General features: G+C 44.3%; 1 protein-coding gene across 4 annotated transcripts in view; it reads left to right on the top strand.

Annotated features, from left to right (window-relative positions):
- The window catches only part of FAM135B (family with sequence similarity 135 member B), a 1,878,784-nt gene that overhangs the window by 418,287 nt on the left and 1,440,679 nt on the right, over positions 1-19,818 (top strand). The window contains exon 1 of one of the 4 annotated variants that reach the window (XM_069621674.1): positions 13,602-13,748. The exons of the other annotated variants lie outside the window; for them this stretch is intronic. The gene's annotated coding sequence lies outside the window, so the exon portion shown is untranslated. Of the gene's footprint in view, positions 1-13,601; positions 13,749-19,818 lie in introns of those variants that run through there. 4 annotated transcript variants of the gene reach the window in all.

Below are 19,818 nucleotides of genomic sequence, written 5' to 3'. Positions count from 1 at the left end.
AAAGGTGGCAGAGCATGGGGAAGTAGGGGAGAGGCAGGAGAAGAAAGGAAGTTGATGAGAGATGGCAGGATCCTGTCAAAATGACAAAGGACATTGACTTGAGGGCCTTGAACCTGGATGGTGTCTCTGAAGTAGACATTAATGCAGCAGCAAGATCAGAAGAAGCCCGCCAAGAGGACTTCCTACTTGGTGCGGCTATTAATGGTAGTGGAAGAGTAAGGGGAGATGAGAAGTCCATAGGTACAGGGATGGGACAAAGACAATTATGTCAGTGAAGGTTTCTTGGGGGATGCACTGACAGTGTTGTCTGCAATTGGGAGGCCTGGGCTTGCAGCAAGGATGTCTTATTTATACTTGTTCCATCCAGATGTTGTGAGAGAGGGTGGATAGGTGATAGTGTAGCAGTTGGAGAAGATTGGGAGATGGCGAGTGCCATCTCAGAGCAGAGAAAGGAAGCAAAAGGCAAAGAGATAACAATGGTGGGGGGGTGCTGCATTGCACAGTTCTGACCTAACTCACAGGCAGCCAGGTGGATGTTAAGAGTACCAGACACAAACAATGCAGGATTTGAGCACACCTAAATGTGGTTTTTAAACTAACAGACACACAATGCAGGATGTGAGCAAACCTAACTTCAATTTTTAAACTAACAGCCACAAACAATGCAGGATGTGGGCACACCTAAATTCAAATTTTAAACTAACAGACACAACTAATGCAGGATGCAAGAAAACCTAACTGTGGTTATTTAAGACTCAAGTATTGCAAAGGAGCAGTGGAAGTGAGAGCTCAGGAAGGGAATGCTATGTAAGAGTTTTTTTTTTTTTTACCATGAAGTACAGAGGAGAAATGCCAGCTGAGATAGGGCAGTGAGAATGTCCGGAGAGGCACAGGCACAGAAGACAAGGAGAGATGAGGCAGGCAAACAGAGCAAACAATCAACACTCACTTAATAGCAGAAGTGGGATGCCATAGTCCATGTTTGCGTAGATGAAGTAACCAGCATCACAGTGCATTCTTTGCCTGTAGCTGTCATGGCCACAGGCCCCAGAACACAAAAACAACACCATTTAGTGATGGGGGCAATGGGTCACTTGACTCACTTATGTCCCTTTGGGACCCATAAACACTGGGGCCTTGGCTGGACTCAGTCTTGGTGCCTTTGGCCCCAGGCTCATATAGATATGTGAGCAGGAACACTTTATTTCAGTGCAGGAATGCATTTACTTTATTTCAGTGCAGGAGTGCTTTTATTTTACAAGAACTTTCCACGAGCTGAAAGCCTTTATTCCAGAGAACACCCTCATGTGCTGACTCATCGGGTGTGGCTCCCTAGGCCTAGTCTTCATGTGCTGACTCATCAGGTGTGGCAGGTTCAGGCAGGCAGGCTGAACCTGGTGGGCATGGCTTCAGAAGCTAAGCTATATAAGCTGCTCCCTCCATAAGGCCGGTGCTTCGCGTTACTGTGCACTCGCGTGCAACGTGACGCTCACCGACGTTGGAACAGTTTACTTAACTTTGAGACCAGGCATTGTCCTGCATACTCACCTCCGGGAAACCGGTGCTTCCTCGCTTCATCTACAGACTCATCTCCTGACATCCAGTGGTCTTCATACCGACGCCACAGCAACGCACTCCACATCCATGAACTCGGACCCTGTGAAGAAGAAGAAAGACAAGGTTAGAAAATCCGTCCTAGGGCTGCGCCGCATTTGAACCTCATGCGCCCCTTAGTTAACAATTTACCAGCTACTGTACCACTACAGCTTTGTTTCTCATTCCCTCCGGCTGCCGCCTCAAGCTACGCATCTTCTGCCTGGCCGGCAACCTCACCTGCAAGGGAAGAAAGCAAAAGAGCAAACATCAGAAGTGGAATGGGCATCATTACAAGACAACAAACTTTACAATACAACAAAAACAGATGAGGAAAGGCAAAGGCAAACAGGAACACTTACCTGAAGTATAGTGGCTTAGTCGCAGCAGGACTGGACTACCACGTGCAAGGGACCTGTGAAGGAACTCAGTCCAGATCATACAAGCGTCCCTGCCAGAAACATCAGGATGAAGTGCTCACCAAAACTAATCAACAGGTGAGCTTTCCAGGGACAGCGCATCCAACGGGTACCACGGTTTGGGAGAAGGGGTCTGGAAGGTGATCACGTGCACAACCTGGCATACTCACGCCCCATATTCTCCACACAGGAGCAGTCCCGCGCAGCATTACCTATTACCACTAGTCACCACATAAGCGCAGATGGTGAAGTCGGACCCGAATGACTTCACCCCTGGGAGGGCTGCAACTGTGCCCTAACGCCTCAGCAGAGACCAGGTGAGCGTAACAGTAGTATGTTATGGGAGCCTGCAAAGCGCAGCCAGGCCTGGACAGGCTCAGACAGGGGCCAAGGAGTGGGCCTGCAAAGCCCAGTCAGGCCTGGACAGGCTCAGACAGGGGCAAAGGAGTGGGCCTTTGGGGCAGGCAGGCGTTCGCCTGCTGGCTTCCCTGGTTAGCTTGGATGTGTGGGGGTCAGCCAATCACAAGGGCTCCATGCATCAAACAAAAAGCACTCCAGTGCTCGTGTTTAGGGTGGCCATTTTGGAATGATCGAGCATCCTAGATTTAATTGTGCTTCGAGTAGACAAAAAAGTTGTTGCTCACACTGCGGAATTAAATGGCACACTAAACATGGATTTCACAAAAAAACAATCCTTTATTGTTAAAATAGAAGGAGTGTGCTCACCCCAAACTGTGCCCAGCCCAAGTGGGCTTACCTAGTGATGTAAATGCTTCTCCTGAAACCTTGTGGTGGAGAGTCTCTGTGGTGAGCCGATCTCTGCTGCAGCCTTCGTTGTCCTTGATGTCCGAGGGGAATTGAGGGAAAGGATACTGGCAGCAGGGGCCAAGGAGTGGGCCTTTGGGGGGGGCAGCATTCACCTGCCAGCTTCCCTGATTTGCTTGAATGTGTGGGGGACAGCCAATCACAAGCGCTCCATCCATCAAACACAGAGCACTCCAGTGCTCGTGTGTAGGATGGCAATTTTGGAATGGTCGAGGATCCTAGCTTTAATTGTGCCTCGAGTAGACAAACATGTTGTTGATGGCACTCTGGAATTAAATGGCACACTAAAAATTGATTTCACAAAAATTACATCCTTTAGTGCTAAAATAGATGGAGTGTGCTCACCCCAAACTGTGCCCAGACCGAGTGTGTTTACCTAGTGATATTAATGCTTCTCCTGAAGACTCGTTGTGGAGAGTCTCTGTGCTGAGCCCCTTTGTGCTGCAGCCTCCTTTGTCCTTGATTTCACTGTCTCTGGGCAACATTATAATTTGAAAAAACGAAATTAAAACACATTTATGCTGACTGCTGCATTTGAGAACCCTGGCCTGCAGGAGTTTGAGATGCAGCACTTAACCATTATTCTGCAATGACATTCTTGTTTGTATTCTCACAAGTTTAATACTTCGTTTTTTTACAATTGGACACATTACATTGTAGGCTAAGTATGAAATGTATGCACCTTGAAGCACTAACATATTGTGGCATAGTGGTTGAATGCTGTTCCTTAAACTCTGGCAGAACAGGGATCAATACTATTATTTAAATTAAAACAGTATATGTTAGTAAACACCCTGTATTCTGGACAATGCAGTCTAACAGGCATGCTGATCTATGTGGCCTCCTTCAGGGAAACATTCACTCAATCACTGCATGATTTTAAGAAGGTCTTTTGAGCTGCACTATCAATGGGTTAATTATAGTCATTCAGTGAAGGAATGCCAGGAGTTCCAAGAGGGAAGCAAGATTTCTCCCCTAAACATCTCCCAGGGAACAAAGGGAGATACCGGACTCAAAGGGACCCATCCAGCAGTTCCAACACCAGTACACAACCAGTACAAAGCGTGCCATGCTAGGTTCTGCCAGAAAGCTTCCTAGGTGGGAAGTGCCAGACAATATTTGGACAATGAACAAGGCCGTTGCCTGAAATCACTCTCCTGAGCTTTGGGCATCCACCTTGAAAGGACGATATGAGCCCTGGGAAGAAGATAGGAGGACTGCCACACAAGCATCATCCAGCGTCCATCTTTTAAGGACATTTTCGAACCTCATCCAGCTCCACCGCTGACTGTTGTCAAGCCACAGTCACCAGAGAAGTCTCGACCAGCATTCCAGATCCGCCAACCAGCACAAAGACAATGATTCTTGGACCTGAGAGGACGCGCCGGACAGCCTGCAGACGTCTGTCCAGCCATGCTTGCCAAACTGCTTGCCGCCTGGTACCAGCAGCTGTCTCCCACCATTATTCAGTCTCAAGGGCTGCAAAGCACCTTGGAACTGCCTTGACGCTGTCTAGCACCAAGAACTTCTCCTGCACCAGGTATATTGTTGTTCTGCCCTCTGGTCCTTCTACGAAGACCCATAGAGACAGTTACAACCCTTTGACCCCTTGGTCCTGAAACCAAATAACCTTGAACAGTAAGACTGATTACTTTACCATCTATCCTCAGTCAGTATCCAGAGCATTTCCCCTTCCTTCATGAAACTGTCTGTCCTCTGTGTTCCTTATCAGCGTGGGTTGTATTTTGTAGTGTGCTAGAACTGTCTGTTGTACTAATAATGAAGTAGATATTTTTTATACAACCTTGAGTGGACAGTCGCTTTTATCATTGGGTAATAATAGTATTTTCGATGTGTTACAACTAACCAATGAGCCACGACCTTGCAGAGATAAGCCTGCGTTCCATCCACGTTACCAAAATTGGACCAGGAGGTCTTATAATTCACCTTTATTCCAATCTGTTTGAATCCCTTCTGGTTTACTAGAGCGGTGGGGTTTATTGATGGTTCAGAAACCGATATTAATCCCCGGTCCACTGGTGCTCTGAAGTCGATTTGTCACAGTAGTTCAGGACACTTGATGGATAAGACAAAACTACAAGTCACAAAATTCAACGAAGAAACAAAAACTGGATCGGCATCTTGCAAATTACATGAAGACATGCACACACACACACACACACACACCCACACAAACACAAACTGTGACTGAAAACTCACACTCACCGTGTCACAATGCTCACATACATACATGGGTGCACACGAGTGTGGATGCACTAACACTTGCCTTCGCGGAGCACATGCACACTGCACTCACAATCCCTCACAAACAACTTCACACCATGTACACACACATGCTCATATCATACACACACACATGGCAGGAACCCCCTCACACTACACATTTGTCCTTGCACATTCCCCATTACACTGCACATATATTCAAAAAGAGGACTACACTTTCTTTGGGCAACATTATAAAACAGAAAATAATGTGTTCTGCTGAAATCAGAGAACCCTGGTCTGAAGAAGTTTGAGACAGAGCACCTAAACATTATGCTACTATGATGTAATTGTTTGGATTTTCCCAAGTTTCATACATAGCATTTTCTCATTGAACATATTAAAACATAGGCTAAGTATGACATGTATGCCCGCTCATGAAGCACCCAGCCATTGTGGCCTAATGGTTAAATGCTATGCCTTAAACTGTGGCGGACCATGGTTCAAGGCTCTATGTTTTATTTATTTAACTAATTTAATTTAATTGCAAAAATAGCATTGCAACTGGGGGGTTTGTTGCAGTGCAGTCCTGTCATCTTATTTGGCATGAGGGCGATTAGACGTGGCTGCAATTTCAGCCACATTCAAATATCCCTCACGCCAAAACAACCGTGCTGGGATGGCTTTCGCGCCAAAAAGGTGTGCCAAAATGCATGCTGAGTTGGAATGGCCACACCTAATCGACCGTGCCAGAATGATGGTGCCGAAAAGGGGTGGACCGCCTGGAGAAAGCTGCCTAACCAAAGTGTGAGCTCCATGACAAATAATGTAATCTTGCTGCCTAAAACATTGGGGGTCATTACGACCCTGGCGTTAAGGGTTTAACGGCGCCGTAAAAGGTGTTGGCGCCGTTAAACCCTTAACGCCTGATTACGAGGTCCCTTTGCGACTCCCGACCTTAACGGCTGCTCTGGACCAGCCGTTAAAGTAGGGACCCGCAAAAGGGACTTCCGAGGTAATTACGGTACTGCAATTTGCGGTACCGTAATTACCACCTTCCCCAGTCCCATTGAGCCCTATGGAGCAAAAATGTAAATGGGGAAGGGCCAATGGTAAATGGGGAATTACTGCCCTGCCAACCTTGGAATGGGGCGGTATTTCCCCATTTAGCATTGGCGGACTCGTTACAATACCGGCATCAACCATGGTGCTAATAGCGCCATTGGTTACCGCCGGTGTTGTAATGAGGGCCATTGTGTGTTCTCAAAGACTGCAATCCGAAGGCCATGGCTAGTGGTCTAGTAGCATTTTAAAATGGACAGTGGGATGGCCAAAGGTAATGCCCATTGACCATTGCCGATGACCATGCTAGTGGTCTGGAAGTGTTAAAAAAAGCTATGGAATAACAAAACCCTTAATATTCAAGGAAAAACTTTAGTTGCAGGGACGTTAAGGTGAGCAATACATTGTAACAAAACCCTTGAAATTCAAGGAAAAAACTTTAGTAGCAGGGACGTTAAGGTGATCAATACATTGTGACAAAACCTTTGACATTCAATGAAAAAGCTTTAGTTGCAGGGATGTTAAAGTGAGAACTTAATGCAACAAAACCCTGGAAATTCAGCTAAAGCCACCTTAAATGCACGCCCCCTTTGCATAGCCTGTGACCATAATGATGAAATCACAGATCACATCACTGAAGACATCACTAATTACATGTTGTATGAGAACACTGATGATATTACACATCACATCACTAATGCCATCACTGATGAGAACACTAATTACATTTTATATAACTGTGAAACCGGAGTTACTTCTGCATGGCAGTGTGTAAAGTTGTTGTCTGCTTTTGTCTAAGAACATGTTTTGTGCAATTACCTTGTAATCCTGGAGCATGGCTGCCTTCATTGCAAGTTACCAAAGAAATCAAATTCATCAGGACTCTCTCTATCATTCTGAAGACAGCTCACACTCTGAATGGTGCTGGTTGCACTGGAAAATGTTGGAAGCTGATCAGTTGCTGCAGATTTGATTTAGCATTCCACGAACAGGTGATTGCGTTCTCTATTTCTAAGCATCAAGGTGCATGGTAAGTGCACTTGCAAACCACCAGGCCGAATGCAATCCACTTAATTCTGTCTGGTAGCCACTGAAATCCAGAACAGCAATGCCACTCCTTTTCTTCTCTCTGCAGGGTTGTCATGGTAATACTTGAATGTGTACAGTGTCAAAGAACCATGGTTATGAATGTATCTATTCTTTTATAAAAAATATTTGTGAACAGATGCAGAAGTATTCCTAGTGTAGTACTACACATATATTAAACTGCAGGCTTGTAGTAGCAACTCTGAATCTTTCATCAAGTTACTTACCTAGCTCACATGCATTTATATCCCAAACACGCTGTAATTCCTACAGTTAATGAAGGGTGCAAGAACTGGTGTATTGATAGGGCCTAAGTGCCAAGTCTGGATTTTACAACATGCATCCCATTTTTCGTTGGTTGCCGGCCTCGCCTTAGCTGGTATGTTATGTTAAGCCTGCCTGAGATTATAATATGCCATGCCTATCAATACCAGAAACAGTCAGAGCTAATAAGGTATCTGAAATCTTAAGTAAATTGTCTTCCTGAGAGTTTATCTAAAAGGGATCCTGCACAGGGTGAAAGTGACAACCACCACTGATTGGATGGACATGGATATGCCTGCATGGATGGTAATGGTAATAAGGGTGTTGGATCAATATAAATGTTTTCCTAAAAAGTGATGACTACTTCACTTATTGGGAGTAGGAAACTAAGTATGGTCTGCAGACTGAGTGAGGAGCCTGTACCACTGGAACAAGATGTCTGGCCTTTGGGGTAAATCAAGAACTGAGTCTTACTTCAACTGTATAACAGGTGCCAGTTAGCTGAAAGCATCACTGTCATTCCCATCCATCTTTACAACCCAGGTCAAGGGCTTACAAAATAGAGCAATCATTCCTTGTTTCATAAGACCTACTTACAATGGCAACATGGATGTCAAAGTAAACATGTTTGTTTCATCAATTTGAACCACAAAGCACTGCTGCTTTTGCTCGAACTGCTTTCAGACCACCACCTGCTTCAATGCAGACACCACTGTAAGTGTATTGCAACTAGTGCCCCTCGAACCACAACCTTCAAGCATCAGCATCAAACCGAATCACCTGTGTATCATGATACCAGCTTGCAGCTGTCAAACCAGAACTGCCGATCCACCCAGGCTCAATATCTGCTTGCCAATTTATCAACACGCCTGCTGCCTCATTGATTCGAACCTTCAAACTGCATCTCAGAAGTCCAGCTGGACATCATTGAACTGCCAGATTATTGGACAAGTAGTATTGACTGATCTCTGATCATTTGGTCCATCTTTGAGCCCTAGAGACTGGATAGGTCACTTTGATCACATTTTGCAATCTCAAGCTATATCAATTTGAACATTGTAATCTCTTCATTGTTTTTTTCTAGAGCCTTGATAAGACATTCCATTATTGTGGGCTGTTATACTTTGCTGTTTGGGCTTCTTACTGAGCCATTTTCACACCGCTCCTGAGGGTATAACCTTTCAGTCCACGTTACCACAAAAGGCCAAGGAGGTATATCGCTTATCTGTGGCTGTTTTACCTTTATGATTAGGTTGGCTCTTGGTTTGCAGATATTTCAGGGCAGAGTGGAAACTGTAGCATCTCATGCTTATACTCCTGCAGTTTAAAGTCCATGGGCTTCATTAAAAGTCAATGCGCCTCATTACGGGTCCGGCGGTCCCCCAGATCCATACAAAATTTCTGCTACCTGACTTCCCAGTGCCACCGGGCTATTACCAAGCCGGCGGCCAGGAAGTCAAGTGCTGGTAATTGTGTTAATCCCCATTCCCATAGAGTCCGGTAGAACTTTATGGGAGTGGGGACACGGAAGCCATTGTTAACGGTGCCGGTGCTTCCGTGACGGCTTTGCCTACCATGACCGGTGTGCCCGGCAGGGTCAGACCTGTCTGGCACAGCGGCTCTGGCAGGTAAACCTGTAGTTTGTCGGTCCAGAAACAAGGGTGCAGGTGACCTTACCAGCACCCTTATTTCCGGACAGGCAAACTCGACATGAGGCTCAATTAGTCACAAGCATATTCACAAATTGGGATTGGTTCTGTAACCAGCAGTGGTGTCAGCATAAACGTGACATTGTTGGGTCAAGTGTAAAATGTAACATCTCTACATGGATAATAGTGACCCATTTAGGGGTTCATCATTATCAAATATTTAAATATTTAAATATGCTTTTCACACTTAAGTGCGTGCCCAGTATTGGGAAAACAAAGAGATAAGCAACTCTTAACGTCACTAGAAGCAGTTCATGAGCTAATATTTGGATCACATTCTAAAAATACAGTCATAACCTTCAGGTCATCGAGAGTATCAATCAATCACATTGTAGGTGCACGACATTATCATTATTGTGTTGACAGCCCCTGCTGCGATCACCTTTGTGCACCCCATTTTTATATTACTTCCAAAATCATCCTGTACACCACAGTTTCATATTTTTAAGCATCAAAACAATGTATTCTTAAACAACAATGTAAAGACCAATGTCTTGAAGACACGTCTAGAAGACAGCAAGCCATCGATAATTAGTAATGACATCTGCAGGTTATGGACACTAAGTACAGTATGATAGCTGGTAATACAACTAGTCACCTTTCTTGCCAGGAGATGGAAGTAAGTGACCATGCTTTAGATTTGGCTGATTCTTGGTGGAGCAGCCCTTTTCCATTTAGCACTTGCTGTTTAAACCAACTCGTTTAAGTTCTGCATTCCATACAATCAGTTGTCTGTGAAAACTGCTGCACGCAAAGTAGTGCACTAAAAATCATACACAACAGTACAGGAACATGCAGTCCGTGCTGGGTTAACCAGTCTGTATGCAAAGTAGTCTACTGGAAAAGGATACATAGCAGGATAGTAATCATAGATTCCCTGTTTGTGATTCATTCTGCATGCAAAGTAGTGCACTGTAAAGGGATACAGCACTCACGGGAAAGGAACCATACATTCCCTGCTCTGTGATTTATTCTGCAAGCAGAGTAGTGCACTGAAAAAGGATGCAGAGCATGGCAGGAACCGTGCATTCCATGCTTTGTTACTCATTTTGCAAGAAGAGTAGTGCACTGAAAAAGGGCACAGAGCAGGACAGGACCGTGCATTCCCTGCTTTGTGACTCATTCTGCAAGCAGAGCAGTGCACTGAAAATGGATACAGAGAACGAGAGGTACCATACATTCCCTGCGTTGTGTCTCATTCTGTATGCAAAATAGTGCAACGGTTACACACCGCACCTATGGATGAAATTGTGTCAGAGAGGTCTCCAGACAGAGATTTCAAAAGAAATAATTTAGCAGAAAAAAGACTTCAGTCACTAAAAGCAGAAATATGGTATTGGGCAGGTTGATGTAATATTTGAACATACTGAGCACTGAGCTGGACGGAAACGGCTACTAGACTGAAGATTGTGACTAAAGTGTGCTTGACCTGCAGTATAAAAAGCAGAGGAATTGGAGGAAAATGTAAAACAGACATATGAGCTTAATGCAAAGGCGCATTGGATGACCAGAAGCCAAGAAACCAAGCAGGAGAACAGAACAAAGGTTTATAGTGACTATTTCGAATTAAATAATGTCGAATGCCAAAATGTCGAAAAGATGATACCTAAACTCGCGAAACAAAACAAAAAACATGTACATTAAAAATAAGACATTCGAAAAAAAATGTTTTGGTATAATTTTTTCGACATTTTTGTCATTCGAAATTATTTTTTCGAGATATTAACTGGATACCCAGAACAGAGGTATAATGCAATAGCCCAGGTGAAAAGCAAAATGATGAATACAGAGCACATAAAACAAACATTCCTGAAAGAGACTGACTGCATATCTTGCAGAAATGACCAAATCATACTTCAGAAATGACCAAATCATATTGCTGCCATTTCCCCTTCCAGAGTGACTCTGGATTGCCATGTGAAAACAGGTTTAAGGTTGTCTCTTTCTGTGCCAGGCTTTATAAAGCACCTACACACTGACATCCTTAGTAAAAGACAGATGCACACCTAAACAGACCAAAATCATGCATTCATAAAATCTCCTGGACCATGGAGAGTCTGGCAGGAAATCAATGGTAGGGGTTAGAAGGAAATGCTGGGCTGGATCTATGAGTTGGTCTCCAGGGTAAGGGTCAACCTAATCAGAGGCTGTAAGTACAGGCAAAGGGCATTCTAAGGGTAGAAAAAGGAAAGGATAGAACAAAGTAGCAAGCAGAGCTATCGCTCAATCTAGAACAAATGCTAAGGAACTGAGACCCTTACACTAGATTCAGGGACCAATATGGATACATATATTAAATAACACTCATATCTGAAGCACTCTATTAAGGAACAAGCTCATTTGTGATAATCCAGGGAAACGGAATGCATCCACAATACCTGTAGACATACTACAGAAAATGCCTTGATCTCCAAACAGAGAGATTGCAAACGTATCTCTAAGACAGAACCGTGCACCTTGCAAAGGAGGCTTTAACCTGCAAATAGAAGCTTGTAAACCGATTCAAATGGGAAGGAGTGCAGCTTCTCTCCTAATCAGGAAGAATATGGACAAAAGGCAAACCACCAGACAAAGGTTTTGGCTCTGGTCCAGGGCACAAACGGGTGCAGGTGTAACACTAGTTGCTGAACCAATGAACTCTTCAATGATTGGGCTCAGAGTCAGGCTCACAGGTGTAACTGGCAGTACGTCGAGCTGCAAGCCTTTACAACTCCAACTTCTAAGCATGTTTGGCATGGTTTGAGGGGAAGAACCGTCTGTAAATACTGAAACACATTATTGACTCAAGTTTGGTTCTGTTACGGGCCATGGTCGTAGTTTGATAATTGCTAAACCAGGTGTATTGTGCAGTCTATGAGCATGTTTGGCAAAAGTCAGAACCAACTATATACTTTGGAGATGCAGCTGTTCAAAACGGCACTAAGGAGTCAGTCAGTTTCACACTCCATGCTTAAGGTGTGACGGTCAGTGCCAGGGCACTTGAACAGTTCAGGACAAAACAGGTTGATGATAGGACCCTGAATGGATGTGGGCATGGATTTCCTGTGGCAGGATGGCAGATTGTGACACTAGACACCACTTAATTAGGGATTGGATGGATGGAGCAACGGGCAGGAACAGGATGCCTTGTTATTACTGCCACATCCCACATTGCTGTCAGTGGCTGGGCAAGTGCACTGGATAGCACATGAATTGCTGTGTGGAAGAACGAGCCTCTCTGCAAAGGGACCTGCTTAGAGCCCTACATGTATGTGGGTGTGCAATAGTCCAAGGCATGTCAAAGACATGTGCCCCCTGCAATTCAGTGTTTTTTTTTTCCTCACTGCTTTTTGCATCTTTATGTTGGCAAGATCAGATAACATAGTTCTTACAGTTGCATGTCCTCCCTTAAAAATAAATAATGATAAGAAGCCATTTGGACTGATTCACAAAGATTTGCACTGGGGCAAATGGCTGATGCGTGTGAGTACGTCAGATCTTCTCCCACACCTTGCACCGGATACAAAAAGCCTACAATTGGTTAACATATAGAGGTTTCTGGAGCATCCCTGTACAAATGTGATTCAAACCTATTTGCGCCAGAGCATCCCAGCGATGCTACAGTGCAGTCATCTCCAGATTTGCTCCAGATGTAGGGATCAATGTAATGAGGCAGAATCAGTAAATGCTGCTGGGGTCCCCTGATTTACTGCACTGCACACCTGTGAGAACCAGAGCAGAGTCTTTCGGCCTGTATTCATTTCACCTAGAGAAGCAAGCGGGGCAGATACTCCTATCAGGCGTTGCTCGCTACCAGATGATGCAGAATAAAAGAAGCCCGCCATAATGCACATGCTCATGATATCACACGCAGCAATGGCATGTATGTCCTACCTATGGTGGAGGGGATCACAAATACCAGCGTGTACTGTAGATGACGTCAGTGCGGGCTTCCTCGTTCGGACCCCTTGCTAGGCCCCGGTTTTGGCATGTGGGTTCCTGAAACTCTGATAGAGAAAATGCCAGTCGATGGTTGTTGCCCTATCACACCCACTTTTATCAGAAGAGTAGGTGGTCTAATGTTGCAATTGGAGAGTGGGCATCACTTCACAGCTGTAGTCAGCGTGCCTACTTCCGGCAAGACTGCGGTGGGCTCAGCGGATAGGAGATAGGCAAAGGCGCTGACGGTGCATTTCGTATCTCATTTCTTTTTGACGCTTAGGCCGCTATTGCCAAATGGCAATTGCGCAGCCGTGGCCAGCATTACACAAGGCAAATCTCTGGTCACCGGTTGCTTGCCACCCCCTCTTATCGCTGCGAGACCTCGGCACAGGCCCATTGTTTTCAGGGAATGTCAACTATGCACTCCGGTTTAAGCAAGAGAGATTTAATAGTCGCGCGCCTCTCACCCTGGTGACAAAGCGAGAGTGTAAACAAGCCATAAACATGCGGAGGCAAATGGCTCTCAAAGAGGGCAATCGATCGCTGGCCGGGTCTGCGCCCCTCTGCACACAGAGGAAGGCAGGTTGGGAAGTACCTATGGAGAAACAGGACTGTGCTAATTTATCAACCTAATCCGACTGGAATGGTAGGTCTCTCGCCATCTACTTTGTGTATTCTAAATGCTTGCATTTTGTCAAATGTCACAGCGTGCGCTGCTTGACTGACTCCCAAGAATTGATCGGCACTGGTAGGCGACTCTCACATGACTGCATGGGCTCCTGCCCTGTGTTTCCCAAGACATCCTTAATATGTTGCAATCGGAGGGGTGAGTGCAGCCCTTAAAAAGGCTGGACCCAGAAATGTTTCAAAAGCGGGATGTGAGAGGGAGACTGCATGGAGAGGAAAATAGCCTCGCTTCCGGGACAAGCAAAGCCTCCCCCCTGCCATGCCATAGGGGTATAACCCAATATCACGTATTCGGTCATGTGACATTCACACTTCTTCATTGGAACCCCTTTCGCCTTCCTTTCACTTTGTCTGTAGCTGCTCGATTCGTTTTGCCACCTGTTTTCCGGAAAGGACTTTAGCCAATGTAATCTTCAGTGCTTTAAATGGGCATGGACTGTACAGCTGTCCGTACTGGTTCTTCTGGTTTTGTTAATCTTGAATGCCAACTCTTCTTCGAGGTCAAGGTGAGACACACGTATCAATTGAAAAGAGGATGATGTGTCAAGCAAGGGGACACCGAGCAAGGCGCTGTGCCCTCTCCCTCGTCGCACCCAGCCACAGTGTCCCTGTCTTTAATTTCTCAGCCAGATAGCAATAGTCCCCTGCTGTGTGTGTGTACCCTATATGCTCACCTGGCCCCGCATCACTGAGAGCTCGGCTCCTCCTAGGTAGACTCCTCCCACCGTTCTTGTCACTTTTCCGAGTGGATATCTAGACCCAGGCCAGTCATTAGCTTTTCATGCATTAATGACTAGTTAATAACCTTAGTAGGATTTCAGCACCTGGCAAATGTCTTTCTAATGCCTCAAGCAAAAACATTCGCCTTTGACATCACTTGCTAGTAACAGGGATTCAGTGCAAGGGAAATATATAAACCAAGTAGCTGAAGGCACACTTGGTTAAGACATTTTCATTACACTAGCTGCAACTATCAGCTGCAATTAAGGCATTGGGCCTCATTACGAGTCCGGCGGTAACCCTGCCGGTGCTACCAGTGTCTTGCCTACGGACTCGTAATATTTTACCGGCCCCTGGGAGATTACAACTCTGACAGTCCAGGAAGTCAGGCGCCAGTAAAATGTAAGTCCCCATTCCCATAGTGTCCCATAGGACTCTATGGGAGTGGGGACTCTGAAGCGCCGGCACCGTTGTTAATGGTGCCGCCACTTCCGTCAGGAGTCTGCCTCCCGTGGCTGCTGCGCACTGCAGGACCAGACCTGTCGGGCACAGCGGCCATTGCAGGAAGACACATAGTATGCCAACCATAAAGGCATTCTGTCATACTAATAATCAGGGAAATATAACTACTCCCAATCCTCTTCTGTGCAAGTTCCTTTTAAAAAAAACATGATTTAGTTACTCACATGTTTTCTTATAATCCTTTAACAGTATATATATATATATAGTGATATATGTAGCTAAAGCTATTTCAACCTAACTCTGCCTCGGACATAATATCAAACATCAACATTATGTCACGTCTTTTTCGCGCACGCGCGATTGACGTCATTATTCAAAATGGCCGCCAGATGATGCCATTTCGCGCATGCGCAAATGACAACACCCGCGGGTATTTATTCCGCTCCATTTTTCAAAATGGCAGATGCGGACCGGTCAAGCTCCTGTAGCAGTGGCCTGATCCTGTCCCTGGAAGACCTTTGAGAGCTGCTGCCTCTCATTCAACAAGTGAGTTAACCAGAAGGGATGACACCCATAGAGTAATACCTCTCTCATTAGATACCATTAAACTATTTTTTACACTAGGGACTTCAGCAATTTACCAGGAAGCCACAGCACCCTGTGACATTTACCGCAATGAACACAGAGAATAGCCTTTGACCCTTCACAAAATTATTTTCCTGATCAGAATCTAGTTACAAAAAGTAAGTTAACATCACAGAAGCCTAGCCTATAGGTTATTGTAATGACTTTTTAGATACTCACTTTCATTTTTTAACATTAGGATGGACCAGGAAGGGATGTCATCCTTGCCCTCTCTGCAGACAAGTACATAGTGTGGTTAAATGCTACACAGAAGGACAGCATAGGAGAATTGTGCCTCCTATTTTTCTTTAAACCTGAGTAAGTCAGCTACTCTTATATGCAGCAATTAGGCCGTAGTAACCTCTAAACATTATAGCTGTATTTTGTTCATAGTTAAGTTATTTGTTTGAAGTTATTTGCACATTAGGAGGGATTTCTTGTCCTTTTTAGTGTGTTACTACGACTATTGTACCATAACTGTTTGGTCTAAATGCAAAAATAATTCTTATTACTTTTGGTGATCACTAATCCGGACAAATAGATTAATAGAGACATGATGGTCATTTACCCTATACAGTATACATACTCTTTTTCTTCAAATATGGGAATTGTGAGTCACTGCACTCAAACTGCATTTTCACTTGCCTTTAAATAATGCTAACATGAATATGTGTATGAATATCATATGTATTGAATTATGTAATTTTAATATTCGAATATACCTTTTTTTGTAAGAAAAAGAATGTTTGCCCCTGATGAGGAGTACAAGTAAACTCGAAACGTGTTGGGCCAGTCAATTTGAATGTGTGTTTTTTAACATGAATAAATACTTGTTTTAGATCAAACTTGAATTGTCATATACTAATTGTGCTAGCTCTAAAAATCACCTTGGTATAAAAAGCTTAAAAAATATTTTGAGAATTGTTTAACTAATTGTCTATGAACCAAGAGGAAAGGTCTGGACTAAAACTCTCTCTGTGGAGTCCAGGAACACAGACCCAACCTCTGATACTAAAATACATACAGGCTTTGGCCTTACAGATAGTGTGCAGGGGACGCGGGTTTCCTAAATTAGGAAACCATTTGTCATTTGTTATATTGTCCAGCCTAGGTACCAAGGCTGAGTACTTCTCCCCTGCACCTCAAGTCACATTTACTCAATAACTAATTGTTTTGCAGAACAACTCTAATTAATTGAACCAACCTTTGAATAGCTGTGCTTTGTGGTTCTTATTCTTTTTCATAGGGATAAGGTTGGCCATGGCCAGTCAACAGAGGGTAAATAAGTCAACGACATCTACAAGCTGTGTCTCCTTCCTCAAATGATAACAAATTATACATGGAGATAGAGAGAACAGGAGAAAAAGGAGAGCACACACATCAAGAGACAAATATAGAGGGACACAAGTTGTGAGATAAATAGAAATGTTTGAAGATAGTAAGAATCAAAGTAGACAGACTTCCACCCTCTGTCACTTCCTCTGTCAACCAGCTTATTTCTCGATCTCCTCTGCTTCATTCAAACAAAAACAACTTGTTTACTACCCTGAGCTATTCACTTTTCATCATCCTCCAGTTTCAATTACAGCCCATTGTGCAGGCCTTCCTAGCCCACTTACCACCCGGTTACTCCAGGTTGGCTACCCAATCCTCCCCAATTGGCCTTCAAAAAGTGAGTTCCTGCAAACAACTGCAGGTCATCCACTCCCCTCAAGCAGTGAACACATTAAAAAATGTCCACTCCTTCCAAATTATTACCTATTTCCATATAACAACCATGACTCACCCTTTTTTGCATATTTCTATCTTTCTTTTTTTCGATTCACTTATGCCAACATACCAGGTGCTATCGTCTCTCAGATCCCATCGACCTATGCTCTGGCCTTTATGCCTCGTTCAGCCTAAACTCTAGGTCTTCAAAGCTTAATTGTCACCCACGTGAGAGGCACCAATCAATCAGGTTGCAGGGAATGGGGCTTCAATATATGATAAGGCCCATGATCCATATATCTCTGGCAGAAAGGCATTCCTTGTGGCCTTACTGTCCCTTGCCCAGTGCCGTGCCTGAACTCAACCATGCTTCCCTCCCCCGACTCCTGTGATGTCCATCTAGATAGCTTCATCCTAATCCTATCCCCCTCCTACCAGTCAGTATGCTGTCACTCCAGGCTGCTTGTCCTTGCCATGTACAGAGAAAAGAGACACTTTTCCTATGACCAACCAAAGCTTGACTATTATTATTATTATTATTATTATTATTAGTATTATTAGTATTATTATTAGTATTTGTAGTGGTAGTAGTTGTAGGATATAGCACACAGACCTACCTTTGGGAAGTAAGGAGCTCTTTGCAGCTCATAGGGGAAAGGACAAGGTGAGGGAAGCAGAGATTGAAGGGAGTGTGGAGTGCAGGCAATTTGGCTGCAATGGATTATCACAGGAGCAAACTCTCAGTCTCAGATAGCGTGGGGAAAGTCGGGAGTGGGCTTATGTTTTAGGGAAGAGCCATTACATGAGGAGGAGGGTATTGAGCTCCTTTCTGAAATGTAGAAGCAAGGGGACAAGCCTGGTGTGGTTGGGCAGGAGGTTCCAGAGTATTGGGGCATAAACAGAGATGGGCTGTCTTATAGTATTTTCCTTCCTCCACTGCCAGAGTGCAAACCTGCATATGTCCTTTCTTGTGGTGGATTTTAGGTCACCGGAGATGCTGAGTTACTTAGCGATGTAGCATGGGGACTTCAAGGCAATAGCCTTGTAATTGGTGCAGAAGGATTTGAAAATGATACGCGCTTGCAATGAGAAACGTTAGTATCAAGTAGTTTGTGTTTCCTTGCTATATGCTGTTTGATGGCGAGATTTCTGTTGATGTAAAACAAAAAGGGATTTGTCACAGGTGGCCAGCTGTGGTGTGAAGCTCTTAAGATTCATAGCAGGGAGCCAGGTCTGGATGTCAGGGTGGCCGTTGGGGTTGGTCAGCAGTAGGAATTCTATATTTTAGGGCAGAGCGTTTAGGTAACCATTGGACACCCCCGAGTGGATCATTGTGAAGCAGGCTTCATACCTGAGGATGTCCTCAAAAGAGGATATCTTGAGGTAGAGCTGTATGCCATCTGCATATTGGTAGATGTGGATGTTGTGTGGATACAGGAGCGTTGCAACGGTTACATGCACAAACTGTAGATCACAGGGGAGAGAATGGGTTCTTCCGGAAATCCACATGTGATGGGTAGAGTTGGTGATCTGGAGGATTACATTTGTATGAACTGGAGGTGATTTTTAAGGTATGATTTGAACCAGCTGAGGACAATATCGCTGATCCTTGGGTGGTGGTGTAGATTGTCGGTAAGTGTCTGGTGGTCTACTTTATTGAATGCTGCTGGGCGTTCAATGATGTAAGTGATTTCAATCCAGCACACACCCAAGTCAAAGCTCAGCATGTAGTGCACAACTGAAACCCTTATTTATTTTTGTCTTTAAGTTCAATGTTCTGAACGATATACCACTCATATCGCAAACTGCTCCTGGAACCCTCCCGTTCACACTGAACCTGGAATCAGGCTGGTTTGCAAAGGTAAATATTTATTTATATATTTAACATTTTATCACAATATATTTTAATGGGTAAACAATAATCACAATACAATGGGGTGACAGAACACTGATTAATATCTTTAATACACTAGGAATAAGTAATAAGCAAAACAAATGCAGCACAGAAAATAATGCTTTTGTATTGGTTCAGATCAGATAGCACTATGGTTAGAGGTTCCCCCTGCAACACCCCTCAACCCCCAATAGGCAATGCAAAGAGATAGGAGGAGAGAGTAGGTAATCATGAATAGCACACATCAAACAAGATATCAGTCCCACCTTCCCCCCATAAAACACAAGAGAAAAACAGAATCGACTTTTCAGCTGTCAGAATGGCTTTTACAATTGTCTTTAAAATGGACTGGGCAAAAACACCAAATGTGGTCAAAAATACTTACAAGTAGGAGATGAAATGTCGTTTATATCACAAAAACTGAGGGAGTTATAGAGGTTTTAGTAAAGGTTGTTTTTTGTAAAATAGGAGCGAGAATGGAAAACAGGAATGCACTTTGAAAATGACAAATGGGTTGCTTACACTGGAGGATGACTATGAAAAAGCGAATACCACACAGGAATCTTACAGTCACTTGATCAGGGTGACCCGCCTGCTAAGGAAACTCAACTTCTTCAGA

This window comes from Ambystoma mexicanum, chromosome 5q, assembly GCF_040938575.1.
Source record: "Ambystoma mexicanum isolate Mex_15411 chromosome 5q, UKY_AmexF1_1, whole genome shotgun sequence".
Taxonomy (NCBI): domain Eukaryota; kingdom Metazoa; phylum Chordata; class Amphibia; order Caudata; family Ambystomatidae; genus Ambystoma; species Ambystoma mexicanum.
This window is presented reverse-complemented; position numbering and strand designations above follow the sequence as displayed.